General features: G+C 49.4%; 2 long non-coding RNA genes across 2 annotated transcripts; both read left to right on the top strand.

Annotated features, from left to right (window-relative positions):
- The first annotated feature begins 3,587 nt into the window (after positions 1–3,587).
- On the top strand, positions 3,588–5,474 carry LOC116557754. The gene is made up of 3 exons (XR_004271679.1): positions 3,588–3,673; positions 4,084–4,264; positions 5,292–5,474. It is a non-coding gene; the product is annotated as an uncharacterized LOC116557754 (long non-coding RNA).
- Positions 5,475–6,786: 1,312 nt separating this feature from the next.
- On the top strand, positions 6,787–8,830 carry LOC116557755. The gene is made up of 2 exons (XR_004271680.1): positions 6,787–8,200; positions 8,375–8,830. It is a non-coding gene; the product is annotated as an uncharacterized LOC116557755 (long non-coding RNA).
- The last annotated feature ends 2,317 nt before the right edge of the window (positions 8,831–11,147 follow it).

The raw sequence follows: 11,147 nt of genomic DNA on the forward strand, positions 1-11,147 counted from the left end.
TGCCAGCAGTGTGTGCTGGATGGGAAGGGGGGCTGGGGGGCCTTGCTAGGAGCAATGGCTACTGGTGTGTGAGCAAACCAAAGGAGCTGTCAGCTTGGAGCCTGCTCAACAGAGCACCCTGTGATCACCCTGCCAGGACATCCTTGCAGCTATGGACAAGTGCCCACTGGCCGACTCAGACATCTGATCACAGCCCCTCCCCAAGCCCCTGCAGCGAGTGCAGCTGTATTCACTCTTTTCCGAGTTTCAGCTTAGCACCCACTGTTCTCCCTTTTGCTTCTAGGTCACTGGGGGGCTTAAGTGTGACTAGTTGCCGATGTGGCACTTGTGGCCATGTAGGAGACCACATGTGGCTGATGTGGAAGGGGCACAGCAGGTGAGATGGAGGTGGGGCATTGAGGAAGCGGCTGCGTGCCCTCTGGCCTCCCCGTACAGTTCACCAGGTGCCGTCTCGCACGCTAAGCCGGCCGAGGTGTCCCTGGGGATGGCCCCGGAGCAGCGCCTGCCTACCTGCTCGCTGCAAAGCGGACAGTATTTAATATGGCAAAGGCTTGCCAGGGGCAAATGGAGAGGTCGCCAGAGCCTCGTGGTGAGAGCCAGGCCCAGATGTGGCTTTCTGGAGATGAATGGCTAACGTGATCCACCACAGACCACAGACTCTTCTCTGAAATCAGTCACAATTTTGAAAGAGAGAGTGAGCTTGCTCCTGGGATTTGGTTAGGGGTTAGGAAGCACACTGCGGGTCCCTAACGCGGTCTTTCTTCTCACTTTCTTCTTCATCCAACCCTTGTTTCCATTTTCTCCCCTCCCTCTTCCCCTTGTCCCTCCTCCTTTTCTTTCCTCCCTTCGAACAGCACCTGGTCCATCAGAGGATGAGTTTTCACGTGTTGGCCATCACCTTGCCATCACCGCCTTGCCACCATCATTGTTCTCATCACCTCCACATGCTGAGAGCATCCTAGTTCAAAAGCAAAATGCCTTTAACAAGAGTACGACAGGTCTAAGATGCCACCTTTGGAATAAGTGGGGGTTTGGGATCATTTCTATTTTCTAAGTATTCAGTCCCCTCCCACTAATTGTGAAGCATGGAGCCATTGGGCTGAAATGGGTCTGATTCGCCACATGCCCCTCAAATCCTTTCTGGAACAAGATTGGATGCAAAAATAAATCAGTACATTTTCCGCACGTGCAGCCCAACCCAGAGCTCCCTGCCACTGACTCCGTTCTTTAAAGCACGTGGAGCCCAGGCAGCGCCATTAGGAAAACATCAAAGAGAAAAGCCGGCTCCAGCCCCGGGCTGCACCGGAACGGTTGAGTGAGCTGTTCGACTCACAGCATGTCAACACTTTGCTCACCTCTCAGTGGTTTTCCGAAGGCCGCTGATGCCGGCAGGGAGTGTGGAAAAGGGATGTTTACACCTGGGGCCGGGAGACGCCCTCTCTCAGGCTGGGAGAGACTGGCGGAATGGCCTGCCAATGAGAGCAGTGCCGTCCACGCCTTTCTGAGCACACGGCAAGCCTCAGGCACGTGACATACGTGAGAGGTGCTTCTGTGTCTCCTGGGTTGCTTATGACCATCTTGACAGGCAGCCGCCACCTTCCCACTTTGCCAGTGGAGGAAGCGTGGTGTGGGCAGATGCAACTGCAGTTTGCATCCAAGGTAGGACAGTGGCCGAGCTGCAGGCTGGACTTCTGTCAGCATTATTATGGGTTGACCTGTGTTCCTCTCCCAAGATTTATATGTTACGGTCCTACCCACCCCACCCCCCTGCCACCGGCCCAGTACCTTGGAATGTCACCTTACTTAGAAGTAAGGTAGTTGCAGAGGTAATGAGTTAGGATGAAGCCACGCTGGAATATAGTAGGGCAGGTCCTTATCCAAAGGGGACATTTGGAGACGGACACACACCCAGGGTGGATGCCACGGGAAGATGGAGGCAGAGGTCAGGGAGATGCCTCTCCACGCCAAGGAAGGCCAGTGAGTCAGGAGAAGCTGGGAGAGGCCTGGGACAGATCCCCCCTCACAGTCTTAGAAGGTAGCAGCCCTGAGACACCTTGAGCTGGGCCTTGCCGCCTCCAGGACTGTGGGCGAGCACCCCTTGGTGGTGTAAGGCACACAGTCTGTGGCGCTTTGTGAGTGAGGCCATCCCTGGGAGACTAACGCAGACGTCCCACCAGACTGTGCCCTGTCGCTGTGTTTCCTTGAGCTTCAGCGGAGCAACAAGCAGACTTTGGAGGTCACTCTGACTCCTCTGCAGGGCAAGGACGGAGAGGACGCAGGCCTGGCCTCCGGGGTCCCAAGGAGCTGAGAGTGGCCCCTTGGCTGCCTGCCGGTGGCTGTTTCCTCCTCCTCTCGGTCAAGGCATGTTTCCCATTTCTGCACTCGCACATGGGCTGAGACTTCTCAAGAGCGGGGACTCCCTTGGCGCCGCCATCCGTGGCTGCGGGAGGGATCGGGGTGGCCCAGAGGCCATGCAGAGGGCGCACGGTGCTGGAGAAGCCATGGAAGGGAACCCACTTGTGAGGCCGTTGAAAATGTTGACTTTTGGATAATAAGTTGTTTGTTTGTTTTTCCAGAAAACTTTTCTCTTACTAGAACCAAGTCAACAAGAGCCACCCTTGGACGCTGGATGCCTGGGAGGCTCTGGAGCCACTGGGCAGAGGAGAAGGTGGGGCGGGTCTTCCAGGCCTGTTCCCACAGGGCCGCCAAGGCGCTGGGCCTCTCAGCATGCCCTGCAGAGCCTCTGGGTCCACAGCCTTCTGGATCACCTGAAGAGTTCTTTGAAACCAGCTGATTTTCTGAGGGGACAGTTGACATGGACGGGGGTATCACAGGCAGGAGCCCTGGCTTCCGAATCAGAAGCCAAAATCGTGGACTGTCTCGGTCACTAACTCAGCTGGACACTCTGGCAAAACGCTTCGCAGCTCGGGTCGCCTTGTCTGTGCCTGGAGGTGAGCAGCCCCTGTCTCAGGGTCGCGGTGGGGGTGGGGGTGCGGTGGAAGGCCCGGGGGACGGCACCCGACGGTGAACTCCATAGCTTCCTCCCCGTTACCTCCCACGTTGTTTAAGTGAAGCTCGGGGTCAGCACACTGTCTCTACTTTATATGCTTTGTTTGGTGATTTCGATATTTAAGCCTCTTTCAACTCAATCAAACTTCGCCACAGAAAGGGCAAGACGCCAGGAAATGCTGGTGGTGCCTAGAGCATTGCTCTTCATCTTGAACAGTGGTTCTAAGTGGAATCTGCGGTGCCTTTCTAGTGGCAATACTAGATATTTTCCTTTATAGCAAAAATGAGAATCTTTGTTAAAACAACTACCTATTATTATTTAACATCCTGATCCCAAAGCGACAGCTCTATGGCACGGCTTATTAAAAACATTTATATCGAGGTGTCTCTGACCATTTACTAATTCTTTCTTTAAATTTTTATTTATTTATTTTTGAGAGATGGGATCTTACTATGTTGCTCAGAAAACTCCTGGCTCAAGCAATCCTCTGGCCTTGGCCTCCCAAAGTGGTGGGATTGCAAGCATGAGCCACGACCCCCAGCCCCGTTTACTAATTCTTGGTAATTAAAGCCTTTCTAGCCCTCGTCTCACTTCATGCTTCAAAGCCTGCTTTCCATCTCTGAAGCCAGAATGTTCCTGACGCACACATGTGGGTCTAGGGTGGTGAGTGGGAGTTTTCTTTCTCCCTGGCCTCTGCTAATAATATTGAAGGATTCAGGCCTAGTTTTTCCCCATCCCTATTCTAAGCTAGGGAGGAAGGAGGGAGAAAGAGAACGGGGGAGAGGAGAGAGAGAGAAAGAATGAGAGAGAGCCATCGAGAGAGGAGGCAGGAAAAACTCCCGTCTATGGGCCATTTCTGTGCCTTTGAGAATGTGAATCCCTGCAGCTTCCCCAGGAGAAAATGAGCAATTTTCCACTCTCATCAAGAAAAAAGATGAATTTCTTGCTCCCAACAGGAGTTTTCAGGGGCCCTGTGCTGCTCCGGAAATGGCGTGAAATGTCAGTGCTGAAGATGGACGTATACATGAAGCACTTCTTAGCTGGCTCCTTAACAGCCACTCTGGTCTCCACAGCCTGCCTTAGTGACACACTGCATTAGTGGTGTGGTCCAAGACACCTGATTTTAAAAGGAGCCGCACCTCCCGATGCGGACGATCTCACGGTGAGAATGTGTTGATGGGAGCCGATGGCGGTCTTCAGGCAGAGTTCCCGTGACTCTGAGCTGAGGTTTACACGTGGACCCTGAATTACTTGGTACCTTGCACTTTTAGCTTTGGAGGGTGCGATGGGGTGGGGGTCCTCTCTTTTAGCAAGATTTTAAGTTCATGAGGGGTGTGTCCTGTCATGTGGCTCATTGCCAGCATCCTCTGTAACCCTCTAGAACCTGAAACTTAGGATACCTGCATGGAGGGGTGGGGAGGCAGCCAGAGGGACTGGTGTTGACACTTGCTTATGGAGCTGGCAGGCGTCTTGCACCCCGTTTGCAAAAATGAGGTTGACTTTCTTCTTACTGTGAAGGACTTTAGTGTTTTCTTCCAGTGAAGTACCACCTTTCCTTCCCTCTTTTCCAGGCTTTTCTTTGAAATAGAATACATAGGCAGAAAAGTACATAGGAGTGTACAGCGTGATGCCTTTTCACTGACGGAGCGCAGCTGTGTAACTGGCATCCACATCAAGAGACGGAACCTCCCATAACCTCTGAAATTGCCCCACTGCCCTCTTGGAGCTCCTGCTCCCGGCCAAGGTAAATTGCTGGCCTGCCCTCCAATGATACAGAGCAGTTCTGCTGGTTCTTGTACTTTACATAAACAGAGCTACACAGTACGTGGTCTTCTCAGCGCCTGTTTCTTTCGTTTCAAAGTTTAGTCGGTGAGATTTCGACACAGTCTCGCCTGTGGCTTAAACTCTTCGTTCTGGCTGTTACATGGTAACCCACTGCATGAATGCACTACGGTTTATCTGCTCTACTGATGATGAGCACGTTGTTAGCTTCCAGTTTGAGGCTATTACAGACAGTGCTGCTGGGAACATTCTAGTTTGCGCTTTTTGTTGTACGTCTCTGAGCGTGTCTACTTGAGGGCATACCTGGGAGTGGCACGCTAGGGCCAAGGGCTTGTTCATCCAAGACAGATCAGCCAACAAGGTCATGCCGGTTCACAGCAGCAGGGAGGGAGAGTCGCGCTCGGGCTGTGTCTTGGCCGTACGTCTTGGTCAACACTTGGTATTTTTCTTGTGGGCATTTTCGTTGTTTGCCTTTTCTCTTTCCTCCCATCTCCTCCAGAAATATAGCCGTCTGGATTGACAAAGATGCAACAGCAGTTCCAGGGAGAAATAGTAAGCAGTCAGTTCCACCAGTGGTGCTGGAGAAATTGGACATCAATATGGAATTAAAAATGAGCCTGAGCCTGGCGAGGTGGCCCATGCCTGCAATCCCAGCACCTTGGGAGGTGGAGACGGGCAGATCATGAGACCATCCTGGCCAACACGGTGAAACCCTGTCTCTACTAGAAATGCAAAAATTAGCTGGGTGTGGTGGTGAGCACCTGTAGTCCCAGCTACTCGGGAGGCTGAGGCAGGAGAATCACTGGAACCTGGGAGGTGGAGGTTGCAGTGCGCTGAGATCACAACACTGCACTCCAGCCTGGTGACAGAGCAAGACTTCATTGCAAAAAAAAAAAAGAACCTGAACCTAAACTTCGCTCCTCATATACTAAGAGTGTGTGTCTGTGTTCTTTTCAAACACCTATGGAATATTTACAAAAATCCTGCTAGGAACAAAATCTCAGTCCCCAACGCCGACTTCACTAGGCTAATTTCTCTGACTTTGGTGGAAGACAATTAGAAATTAGTATCCAAAGAAAGTCAGCCCTCAGAGGCAGAGGGTTGCTGTCGTTGTTCACGGCTGTAACGCCAGAGCCTAGAAGGGTGCCTGGCGTCAGTTTTTGAATTAGTGAAAAACGTAATGAAGCATATTGGTTAGAATGCATCCAGTAAAAATTAGCGGAGAAACTAAAGGTATTTCTTGTTCGTTGAGTGTCTAGAGCTGCGTTTTCCAGGCTCTGTCTGACATCCTCACAGAGACTCCAAGCCCGTTCCTCCTGCCCTGTCTCGGTTCTTGGTCCCAAGATGGCGGTATGATTGTGACGGTGTTAATGGCCATGATTATTCTGATGGTAATGCTATTGTGTTTGACTTGCCTTGTGCCAACTGTTGTCCGAGGCCCCTTCCATACTGTTATGTATTACAACACATTACATGCTCATATTTACCCATGAGGGACATGTCATTTTTCCTCATTTACAGGTGGGGAAACCGAGGCATAGAACAATTCAGCAACTTGTCCGAGGCCATACAGCTCGTAGTTGGTAGATGCAGGAGCCAAGCTCGGGCAAAGCCCATAGTTTTCGCCTACTTTGTAAGTTTGATTGTAACTCCAGGTGTTGTATTTTCACAGCCAAAGCAGGCAGAAAGAGGCCACGCGAGGCCACGCACCCACACTACAATCACAAGGGAGGCTGGGAAATCCAGTATCTGACAGAAAGAGCCAGAGTTCCACCTTAGATGAAGCAGGAGCTGGGCCTGAGAGCAGGATGCACTGCCACGCTGAACAGAGGGGCTGCTCCCTAAAGCAGGGAAGGAGGCAGGGACCGCAGCTGGCATTGCCAAATGACATCTGTCTCTGCCATCTTGAAAAAGAATCCATCTACTTGCAAATTTTAAAAAAAATCTAGATAATGGGTTAAAAAAATGAAAAACTATTTAGAAATATTTGGGAATGGGTTAACTAAAATTCAGAAGAGGAGAAGAGATCTAAAGAAAGGGAAAAAATCTAAAGAGAAGGATAACCCATAGAAAAAAAACGGAAGGGGTAATCAGAGGCCCACAGGCCCACACTGCTTCACAGGCAGAGTCTACATTTCTGAGGCATGAGGACATTCATATGAATATTATACTTACAAAAGCTCTTCCACAGAATATAAAAAGATGATCTCCAACTCATTCAATAAAGCTAGTATTTCCTTGACACCAAATCCAGACCTCACTAGTGCAGAAAATATATGGGACACCCCACTTGTGCTCATGACACAAAACTATTTCAACTGAAACATGAACAAATACGATAATGCGATGTGCTAGGAGATCACCTTTCCTAGGAATGAAAAGATGGTTCAAGGTTAGGGAACCTATCGGTGTAATTTCCTGCAATAACCGTTAACAGCCAACGATGCTATGACCGTCTCAAGAAAGCAGCAGATAGTGTGTTCCTGCTCCGTCCTCTGCCTGACCTGCTGAGGTCTTCTTGCAGAGATTAGAATCTGGAAGCTCCATTTCCCAGGCTTTCTTGCCATGGTTCCAGTTTCGTTTCTACCCCTGAGGGTCCTCACTGGTTTGGCAAAAGGGGAAGAAGGCCGGACTGGAGATGTGAGTGCTGTTGGGCAGGTCACAGGCTGCCTGGCCCCGCTGCTGAACCATTCACAGAACACCATCACGAAAATCCTCCTCCTGGAGTGCGCTACGCACACGCCCCACCTTGGGGCGGGGAGGGGTTCTGCAATATATGTTTTGCAGAAGAGAATGGGCATCATCTTTTCAAAGTATTAGGTACCAAGGGTTCCCCCCAGAACATGGAAGTTCCCCTCTGTTGGCTGAAATAATAAAAGAAATGGAGAAAATCCACTTTCACGAATTCTAATGTAGATACTGTTTTTTTTGTGTGTGTGCAAAACAGTTCTTGTATTTTTCTGTACAAGATGTGGCACAATAAATGCTGAGTTTCTTGGGGCTATGGATAACATTTCTGGAGCGGTGTCTCACTCGTCCACATAGGTTAGTGACTTGCAGGCATTCTTTGCTCTGTGTCAAATGCCTCTGTATTAACCAGTTAAAACGAAGCAAGTTGGACCTGGCAGGCTCCAAGTCTCTGCAGGCAGTAATAGATGCTCTCAGTGATTGATATTGAACATCTTTACAACAAGCATCCTGCAAGCTGCTTTACGAACGTCATCTGATTTAGTCTTCGCTATGGATTGATTTATTCAGTGAATTTTTGAGGGGGAACTCCTATGCAAAAAACACTGAGCTAAGGCCAGAGGATGAAGCGATTAATAAACCACATGTGGTCTCTGCCCTCATGGAACTTGCAATGTGTCAGAGAAGAATCTATGAAAACGTGATTGGGGTCACAACAAGGTTGGGGGCTCCAAGGAGTGCAAGGGAAGTGCTGGACGGTGGCCATGGGGCGGCCCTCGGGATTCCTGGAAGCAGATGGTAGCGGGCTGCCTGGGGGTGGAAGCCAGAATGGAAAGAACTATCGTACCAGCATCGAGTCCCACTTGAGCCCCATCTTTCTTCTTTTCCCTCCAGTATCTTCCAATTTGACCTCAAAGGCAGTTGAAAACCTGGAATTGGATATTGAGTATGAAACAGAAAAATCCCAAGGCAGGCCCTCTATTTCCAGCCTGAAAAACAGAAAACCCTGCAGGCCCTGCCGGTCAGAGGGAGTGGAGGAAATTCTTTTCCATATTTTGTTGGTGGTTGTCCTTTCTCGTCCTTGTGTGGGAACAATGACTCTGACAACCGCAGATTTCTTTCACAGGCCCGTGAGTCAGTGGCCGTGGGATGGCGTTTGTTAACTGCTGAAAGAGAACTGTCAACACAGAATTCTTTACCCCGAAAATTTCCTTCAGGAATGAAGACGAAATAAAGTCATTTGCAGATGAAGGAAAACGAAGAGAAATTCTCCACAGCAAACCTGCTTGCTTATTTGATTTTGGTACCTGTCATTAACCCTCATAAACAAAACCTGCCCTTGTGATATTATAGAAGTTGCTAATTTTATCCTTGTTTTTTTAAAAAAAATAGCATTGCATATTTCAGACCAAGAAGTGTAGAATTACTATAAGCCAGCATTAAGTGACTTGCCTGAGGCTACACATCTGGTTTGTAACTGGATGAGGTTAGGACGTAGATTTTCAAGCTCACTCACCCAGGGGTGCTGATTTATACCAGTGTACGCTGGCCAGGGGCACCAGGGCAAAGAATGCCAATACTGGTTCAAATGATCTTTTCAGACAGTCCCTTCTCATGTGTTGATTAAATTTTACAATCAGTTTGGAACTTTGATGTTGAATTTCTGTGCTTTTGGTTGCTTCTCTAATTTGGCCTTGCTGCCGCCCATCCCATCGTGAAGTGTATAGTTGCAATTCATAATTATTAATAAACATGAAGGAAGAGCAGTCATTCACACACTTTGAAGATACTCTCTCTCTTCCCAAAATAACCATCTATTCTAGTATACATTAAAATACTTTTAATTGACTAGATTGAGATACGATTTCATGAGGTTTGACTAATCATGGTAAAACATTTGTCACCAAAAATTGTGTCATATGACCTCATATTCAGCCCTCCCTAACCCATGGCCGCAGGCAGCCACTGCTCTGCTTTCTGGGAAAGGACGGGCTCATGCCTTAGGCACTGTTTGTGTCTGGCTTATTTCACTCAGCATAATATTTTGGGATGTTGGTCCATGTTCCCGTGTGTATCAGTAGTTTGCTCTTGTTTATTGCTGAGTAGTGTTCTATTGCATAGATAAGCTCTGATCCCGGGTAAGTGGGGATTTGGGTTGTTTCCAGTTCGGAGCTGTTAGGAATGCGTGTGCTTTGAACATCTGTATGTAAGTCATTCTGTAGACATGCATTTTTCACTCCTCTTGGGAATGAAAAAGGATTTACAAGTAGGATTTTTGGGTCATAGATAAGTACGTGTATGTTTAACTATTAAGGCAGTATCCAACTGTCTTCTGAACTGTGTATACCATTTTGCTTGTCCACAATATACGATGGTTCCAGGTTCTGCACGTCCTCACCAGCGCTGGTTTTCTGCGGCGGTTCCTCACTTGCATTCCACACATGACTCATGATGCTGAGGCTCACATGCTTACTAGCCGTGTGTAAGTCTTCTTTGGTGAGGGGACTGTCAAAATCTTTTTTTCATTTTTAAAATTAGGCTGTTTTTGTACCTTTCTTTTTTTTTTTTTTTTAGACGGAGTCTTGCTCTGTCATCCAGGCTGTGGTGCAGTGGTGCGATCTCGGCTCACTGCAAACTCTGCCTCCTGGGTTCAAGCGATTCTCCTGCCTCAGCCTCTTGAGTAGCTGGGATTATAGGCACCCGCCACCAGGCCTACCTACTTTTTGTATTTTCAGTAGAGACGGGTTTCACCATGTTGGCCAGCATGATCTCGATCTCTTGACCTCGTGATCCGCCTGCCTTGGTCTCCCAAAGTGCTGGGATTACAGGCATGAGCTACTGCTCCTGGGCTTTGTAACGTTTTGTATTTTTTCTTTTTTTTTTCTCAGACGGAGCTTCATTCATGTCACCCAGGCTGGAGTGCAATGGCGCGATCTCGGCTCACCTCAACCTCCGCCCCCTGGGTTCAGGCAATTCTCCTGCCTCAGCCTCCTGAGTAGCTGGGATTACAGGCACGCACCACCATGCCCAGCTAATTTTTTGTAGTTTTAGTAGAGACGGGGTTTCACCATGTTGACCAGGATGGTCTCGATCTCTTGACCTCGTGATCCACCCACCTCGGCCTCCCAAAGTGCTGGGATTACAGGCTTGAGCCACCGCGCCCGGCCCGCTTTGTAACTTTTTAAACAGGCAAAACAACTCAGGAAGCCACCCACATACAGACTCACAGACAGGTGCACCCAGGTACATGGGACACACAAAAGGAGGGACACTCACATGGGCACTCCGGCCCTCCCAGGGAGATGTGTGTACACGCAGACCCATGCAGGAAGGCAGAGGGGTGTGCACTTCAAGTCAGACACATCTTCACATGCACATGCACACAGACAAGGTGGAAGTTGGCCAGTCATGCAACCCAGTGCTGCTCTTGTGCCCCCAACGATCTGGGCAGGCCTGTATCAGGGAGGGATGTGGAAGGTGGAGGAGGAAGGCGAAGGTTCCTTGCTCATCAGTCTGCAAACCAGCAGCCTTGGAGAGCATTCTGCGTGCCTGTTGTGGGCAGCAGGAGGATATAATAGATGAGAACAATGAAGGAAGAGCCTCGAAGTCATCGAACACCAGCTGCTTGAGAGAGCAGCCCACGGGAAGCCTCCCCCACCAAGTCACC

The sequence above is a fragment of the Sapajus apella genome, unplaced genomic scaffold, assembly GCF_009761245.1.
Source record: "Sapajus apella isolate SASKATOON/1434 unplaced genomic scaffold, GSC_monkey_1.0 scaffold20, whole genome shotgun sequence".
Taxonomy (NCBI): Eukaryota; Metazoa; Chordata; class Mammalia; order Primates; family Cebidae; genus Sapajus; species Sapajus apella.